The 8,080-nt window shown below is 43.8% G+C and overlaps 1 pseudogene; it reads right to left on the reverse strand.

Annotated features, from left to right (window-relative positions):
- Positions 1-1,397: 1,397 nt before the first annotated feature.
- On the reverse strand, positions 1,398-3,595 carry LOC111949688 (protein FAM124B-like; annotated as a pseudogene).
- Positions 3,596-8,080: the final 4,485 nt, after the last annotated feature.

Consider the following 8,080-nt stretch of genomic DNA (forward strand, 5'->3'; position numbering starts at 1 on the left):
TCAAACCATTGTGAGGCAAAAGGGGGGGGGTCGCAATCTTGTGAAATTTAAAAACGCGCTATTAAGTGTCTATAATCAGCACAAGTGCTTCATTGCGTATTATTAATATTATTGAAATTACATAGTTATGTTTACAGTGATATAATTGGGGGGACAAATCATATTTTCCCCAGGATGGGGGGTCGTGTCCCCCCCGTCCCCCCTGGGATTTCCGCCTATGAAGTGTGCCTTGAATTCTAAAGAAGTCACTGACAGTGTCACCAGCAAAGCACCCACACATCACCACACCTCCTCCATGATTCACGGTGGGAACCACACATGCGGCGATCATCCGTTCACCTACTCTGCGTCTCACAAAGACACAGCGGTTGGAACCAAAAATCTCAAATTTGGACTAATCAGACCAAAGGACAGATTTCCACTGGTCTGATGTCCATTGTTTCTTGGCCCAAGCAAGTCTCTTATTGTTGTCCTTTAGGCGTGGTTTCTTTGCAGCAATTCAACCATGAAGGCCTGATTCACGCAGTCTCCTCTGAACAGTTGATGTTGAGATGTGTCTGTTACTTGAACTCTGTGAAGTATTTGTTTGGGCTGCAATTTCTAAGGCAGGTAACTGTAATTAACCTATCCTCTGCAGCAGAGGTAACTCCAGGTCTTCCTTTCCTGTGGCGGTCCTCATGAGAGCCAGTTTTATCGTAGCGCTTGATGGTTTTTGCGACTGCACTGGAAGAAACTTTCAAAGTTCTTGAAATTTTCCAGATTATCTGACCTTCATGTCTTAAAGTAATGATGGACTGTCATTTCTCTTTGCTTATTTGAGCTGTTCTTGCCATAATATGGACTTGGTATTTTACCAAAAAGGGCCATCTTTTGTATACCACCCCTACCTCGTTACAAAACAACTGATTGGCTCAAACACATTAAGGAAAGAAATTCCACACCTGTTAATAGAAATGCATTCCAGGTGACTACCTCATGAAGCTGGTTGAGAGAATGCCAAGAGTGTGCAAAGCTGTCAACAAGGCAAAGGGTGGATACTTTGAAGAATCTCAAATATATTTAGATTTGGTTACTACATGATGTGATGATGTGTGTTACATGATGTGTTATTTCATCGTTTTGATGTCTTCACAATTATTCTACAATGTATAAAAAAGTTTTAAAAAATAGAGAAAAACCATTGAATGAGTAGGTGTGTCCAAAGTTATGACTGGTACTGGAAGTGAATTTGTCCCAATACTTTTGGTCTCCTAAAAATGGGGGGCTGTGTACAGAAAGCGCTGTAATTTCTAAACGGGTCACCTGATATGGATGAAAATATTCTCAAACTATAGCTGACAGTTTGCACTTTAACCCCGTGGTCATTGTATCATTTAAAATCCAAAGTGCTGGAGTACAAAGCAAAACAAAAAAGGTGTCACTGTCCCGATACTTTGAGCTCACTGCATCTCTGTGCTGCAGACGCAAACTGCATTTACATTTTCCTGCTACTACTCTTGATCCTGATGGTTTTACAAGACAATTAGCCTGAATGCAGAACAGTAGTCTCACTGTAGCTAAAAGATCATCATAGAGTAACTTCATCCAGCTCTATGTGTTTTCCAGAGGAGGCTGGTGGGAGGAGCTATAGGTGGACAGGCTCATTGTAATGGCTGGAACGGAATAAATGGAACAGAGTCAAACACATTGCGTTTGGTACATTCCATTGATTCCATTCCAGCCATTACAATGAGCCCGTCCTCACAGGTCGCAGTTGTGAATGAGAACTTGATCTCAACTGGCCTACCTGGTTAAATAAAATGGCTCCTTCCACCAGCTGCCTCTGGTGTTTTCACAGCAATTGAGGATTGCTTCCAATAGCTCCTCAGGGGRCAGAAACCTGTTTTCACATAGCAGCTAAACATTTACCACAAATCTAAAACCAAAACATGTTTCAATATCGAGAAGCATCATTTAAATGTAGGGACAGAAATGGAAGGTAAGACAAAAGGCAAATTATAAAATACACAGTAGCTTATTTCATCTATATATTACCATCTCTGACCACAGAGCCACATAGGAGTCTGAATAAAAGTACAGTAGTGAAATATAGCAAATAGTGTCATGTAAATTAAAATAACTGGACGAGTATCTTGTTGCCGTCCAGGTCTTCTGTCTGCCAGTGCGTGCCTCTGATGTGCGTGCACGGATTGGGCAGCAGGAGCACGAGCTGACCCATCTCCTCCACCCTGAAATGCAGCACTGCTGAGTTGCAGGCCTCCACCTTGACCCATGGGGAGAGCTGTTTGAGAGCCAGCTGCAGACACCGCCCCGGCTCCATGTAGAGTGTGAACCAACAGAACCTCGGCATCTGCTCCTCTGCAGCACAGCCTCGTATAGCCGCACCGTGTCATCAATTATTGTAGCCGCTGTAGAGCGTCACCTGCAGAATTTCCCCACCACAGTGCACCGGGCATCCCTGTGCCCAGGCTGTAGAAGTCTCGGTTGGGCAGGAGGTAGGGCCGGAGCAGGGCGTTGGCTGGGGAGGTGGAGGAGGTGGACACCCCGAGTCCTCCCGCCGCAGCTCTCTATGTTGTGGTACTGCCTGGCGGGGGGGGGGGGGTGCGCTGCAGGAAGTCAGGCACCCGGAGGATGCGCTCCTGTCCGTCACAGCCAGAGAGGGGTTACAGGCGGGAACAGGCGTAGTAGCGGAGGGAGCAGGCCCGTTCAGACGTGGAAGAGGCACAGGCTGGGGCACACTCAGCGGAGGAGGCGGTCCAGGGTGGCTGCAGCAGGAGCGAGTCCCCAGGGTTGGCCAGCAGGTGCATGTTCATCAGGGGCTCCTGGACCCGACTGGCCAGTAGCTTACCTGACAACACCGCCAGAGCAACAGGGTTAGGGAGGATCAATGAAACGGAAGAAAAACCCTTCCACTGACATTACAGAGTAAGACAGTTAGTTTGAATATTTTCCATATCAGAAGAGACACCAACAACGTGTGTAAAATAACATGACATCTTACTGCAATCAGATGTAGAAAAGTAGTGAGTGGCAGACAATTATAATAAGGGAATCCCAAAAACACATGGAAAAACAAGTCAATAAAGCCATTATTGTTTTAGCACACACTAAAACAATACCTCTGTACCATAATCTGTTCAGTAGTAAAGCATCTAGCAGCCAGCTACCCCTCATGCTTGTAATTACATTTTGGCACCATCACAGCTAGGAACATAGAGAAGAAATTGCCAGATGCATCATAATAGCCCAAAAGTAAAGCCGCACTGGGAGGCAAATTTAAAATGGAATAAATCGAATACATGGAGGGTTGAGAAAATAAATAAACATGATTTAAATGTATTTTTGGAAGGGCTGTGGTCACCATTCAATATATATACACATCTGATTGTAGTTTGGGAGCTAATTAATAGTTTATGGGTTCATTAATTTCCCATTTATGTCTTATAGCAACTCGATATTATTGGCAGCCCTGGTGTGAAGGAGAGAAATGGCAGAGCATACGACCCTAAATATTTTGATGTGCAACTTGGAATTACAATTTAATATAGCGAGAAAATATCTCACATCTGTCCCGTTTGGGAGCAATGTTGTACATACTGTTGATTCCKCTTCAAAGCGCACAAGTGATACAACGTATAATTTCGCTTGACCGTGAGAACCACAAGTTCTTTCAAGTTTAGTAGTGTATATTCAGAAAGCTTGCAATCTTTTTTGCGGCATCTAAACTGATTGGATCCCCCTCACCTACTGAACGAACGCACTATACAGTGCAAAACTCACCACATGCGCTCCAGCCCACCACTGCTTTGATCACCCATCAGGTCAGAGAAATCAGACAATTAAATGGCGTGCACTCCACACTTAGGGAGGAGTTTCATCCCAGGGCCTCTTACAATTATGAACAACTCCCCATATGGCCTGCCCATCGTGGGGTGCGAATACAGGGTGGGAAAGGTATCTGTCCGACTGTTCCTATGGTTTGTTTGCTGCGCCTTATACATGTTTTGTTCAGGCCTATGTGATGTGTGAGAATTGCTAGGATTTCCTCTTGTAGGAAAAACGTGAATCGAAATCGTTTTCAGTTTTCCATCATATGACCGTCATGATTCAAAAGCATTGATAGTTTAATTAAATCAGTGAATCAAAGTTTAATACTGCTATTATTTTCTCCTTCATGGGAGTGACAGCTCATAAACTGAAGAGAACATACACGATAAGATTGATTGGCTTCTTTCTCACCTTCCAATCCAGAACCAAACACATTTAAGTTAAACACACATGGGGACTACATTAACATAATGTGATGGGTATATGATCTTCTCTATTCTATGTGAAGGAATAACATTATGAAACTAGAACCTCAACCTACACCAGTCAAATTATTTGTCATAAATAAAAGCAAACACCAACAGCTTGATAAAAATGGAAACACACACATATGAAAGCTTAAATACAATATTAGTGGGAATATGTCCATGATAAAAATAAAAGGAAATAGGCCTCCCGGGTGGCGCAGTGGTCTAGGGCACTGCATCGCAGTGCTAGCTGCGCCACCAGTGTCTGTGGGCTGTCTCTTATACACATCTAGATGTGTATAAGAGAGTGGTCTAGGGCACTGCATCGCAGTGCTAGCTGCGCCACCAGAGTCTCTGGGTTCGCGCCCAGGCTCTGTCGCAGCCGGCCGCGACCGGGAGGTCCGTGGGGCGACGCACAATTGGCATAGCGTCGTCCGGGTTAGGGAGGGTTTGGCCGGTAGGGATATCCTTGTCTCATCGCGCTCCAGCGACTCCTGTGGCGGGCCGGGCGCAGTGCGTGCTAACCAAGGGGGCCAGGTACACGGTGTTTCCTCCGACACATTGGTGCGGCTGGCTTCCGGGTTGGAGGCGCGCTGTGTTAAGAAGCAGTGCGGCTTGGTTGGGTTGTGCTTCGGAGGATGCATGGCTTTCGACCTTCGTCTCTCCCGAGCCCGTACGGGAGTTGTAGCGATGAGACAAGATAGTAATTACTAGCGATTGGATACCACAAATTGGGGAGAAAATGGGATAAAATTWWAAAAAATTTTTTTAATAATAATAATAAAAGGAAATATAATTGGATAAATTGGAAAAAAGATKAGTTGAGATGCAGCCATCACACACGGGTGGATCGACATTTCTTAAATCAGTAAGGACAGCGCCCGGTGCTGAAARTTTAGTCAGCAAATTTACTAAGAAGGCTTTGTTGGAGCATTAAGAAATTAGAGATAGGCTTACCTGTTTGACAGACGCAATTATGTTATCCATATACTTGTCGGTACAGCTATTTCCTAAAACACTGTCACCATGCACTTCCTAAAATAGGCATACCTCCTTTCTGGGTTGGACTCAGGCCTCATGTCTGGGGTGAAAATTCTACTTCTAAAAGTAGCATGCATAGATTCTCAGAATGAATTCTTTGCCAAAAGTGAATGTTTTGTTGCAAAAAAAAGACACTGGATTGGCATTGGAGAAATTCAGCGAGATTAATATATTTCAATAGAATAGGTAGACCTATTATTAACAGATATTGGTGATTTATCAAATTATTATGTTATTGTCATTTAACTGATTAGCCCACTTGCCTCGTTAAAAAAAGTACTACGTGTTAAATGTGTAGGGCTATGAATTGGGCAGCTAGCTACTATTTATAGGCTAATTATGATCTGGCCAGCCAACTAGCTACAAGCTCAGGAACAAATTGTTTGAAGGCCAAGCCTAGTTGCCAACCCACGTCACACAGATCATCGACTTGAAGAACTCGTGGATGTCTCGGTGAAGTGATGTTGTTGCTCACCAGTGCCCTCTGAAGAAGAAACAATACAATGTTAACCTAACGTCGTTCGCAAAACTGCAGACTTCTTTCAACATAGAAGCTCTGGTCCTATTCCACTTTAATTCCAGGTTTCATACCAAAATATTTAAGGGCATATCGGATGGCCTGCTCTTCCTATAACAGTCATGCCAAGGATTGGCTTGCTATAAGATTGAAATGGGAAAATAATATACCTGTGAAAAAAACTATGAACTAGCTCCCCAATACCATCTGATGTATATAATTAATGTATTACATGAATGGTCATCACAACTATTCCCGAAAGTACATTTAAATCGTGTTTTAATGCGATTTTTCCCACCCTACTCCATATATTCAATGTATTCCATTTCAAATTTGGCTCTCAGTGTAGCTTTACTTCCGGGCTATGACGACGTATCTGGCCATTCCTTCGCTGTATATTCCTAGGCTAGCAGTGCCATCTAGTAGTGGAAACGTGCATTTTAGTTACTATGACAACGGCTGTGGCGGGTTGGAAAACGCCTAGCTGGTAGCTAACTAATTAGCCAGCAACAATCAAGCCAACAGTTTTTTTTGCTAACGTTAGCTAGCTAAGGTTAGTAAACCACATTCAATTATGTTAGCGTGCCATCTTACTTGTAAACTGACCTAATAAGATTACTCATACGTGTAAATGTAGTTACCTAACTAATTTAGACCAGAAATGGGACCATTCCATTCCCATTGCCTGTGGGCTGTTGCATGAAAAAAAATTCGGCAAGCACTAATTAGCTAGCTAGTGAGTCCCACCCACTTACATTTTTTTGAGACTCGTTTTAAATGAACGTTAGCTAGTCACAATTTCGGCAACATTGATAGAAAACACCGAAGTAGATTTAGCCGGGGAATTTATACTGCACACAGCGAAAATAGTCATKATTCACATATTGCCAGTAACGTTACCACTTGGATACAAGATACTAGCTAGCGACTGTAGTAAATTCGTTAGCTTATAAGAAACTTACTCGGCAGTCTCAGCTCCTGAATCCACGTTATCAACTGTTCGAGAATGCCACCGGACTTAAATCGAGTCTATGGAGAAAAGCACATTTTTGTAGTGGCCCTGGCTTAGGCAGATGATGACAAGGCGGCTCAAACACTTAAAAGACACCCTATCCCCTCAGCCCTTAAATTAAGTGGACACTTCTGATGGCTTAGGCAGATGATGACAAGGCGGTCCAGACACACCCTTTCCCTTCAGCCCTCAAATTAAGTGGACACTTCTGATGACGTATCATGACGAGTATGCACTTGCAGGACGAGGGAGCCAGGAATTATTTTTAAATGGACCACCCTTAGCTGGAAATTTGTCACTCATTTTTATTTTATTTAACTAGGCAAGTCAGTTCTTAAATTAAACAAATTCTTATTTAGGACTCAATGACGGCCTACCAAAAGGCCTCCTACGGGGGCTGGGATTAAAAAATATATATAAATATAGGACAAAACACACATCACAACAAGAGAGACAACACTTCATAAAGAGAGCGCTAAGACAACATAACACAGCATGACAACAACGTGGTAGCAACACATGGTACAAACAGTATTGGCCAAAGTCAACAGCACAAATGTGAAGAAGGTAGAGACAACAATACATCATAGAAAGCAGCCACAACTGTCAGTAAAAGTAAGAGTCTTTGAATGAAGAGAATGAGATAATACTGTCCAGTTTGAGTGTTTGTTGCAGCTCGTTCCAGTCGCTAGCTGCAGCGAACTGAAAAGAGGAGYTTGTGGGTGCTGTATATGCCCAACAGTCAATTATGATTGCATGTCTTCGCCTTGCTCTGCAAGGGCCGCGGCTTTTGTGGAGCGATGGGTAACGATGCTTCGTGGGTGACTGTTGTTGATATGTGCAGAGGGTTCGCGGCGAGGGGACGGACGTAAAAGTTAAACTGTTACTTACACTTGTATGTTGACTTCTCCATTGATGTTGTTTTTCAGGCCCCGGAGTGAACATAGTGTAACGACCCTGGGTTTATAAGCGTGGATATCGACTCTGCCGCATGAGTTTGCTTTTGCGGCACAGTCGATGGCGCGCCGGACTTCGGGCTAGAAGATCGAGGGTTTGAGACCTGCTCCCTGCGGTTTCATTACAGTAATTATACAAAGCCGACTAACAACGAGGGCTGAGGGGCTGAAGTTGCAAACTTCCCTTGCTTGGCTAATCATTTGGACCACCCTCTAATATGGCGACGGGGAATCCCCCAAAGGCATAAGGCCGAGGGTG

Source organism: Salvelinus sp. IW2-2015, linkage group LG22 (assembly GCF_002910315.2).
Source record: "Salvelinus sp. IW2-2015 linkage group LG22, ASM291031v2, whole genome shotgun sequence".
In the NCBI taxonomy this organism is placed as follows: Eukaryota; Metazoa; Chordata; class Actinopteri; order Salmoniformes; family Salmonidae; genus Salvelinus; species Salvelinus sp. IW2-2015.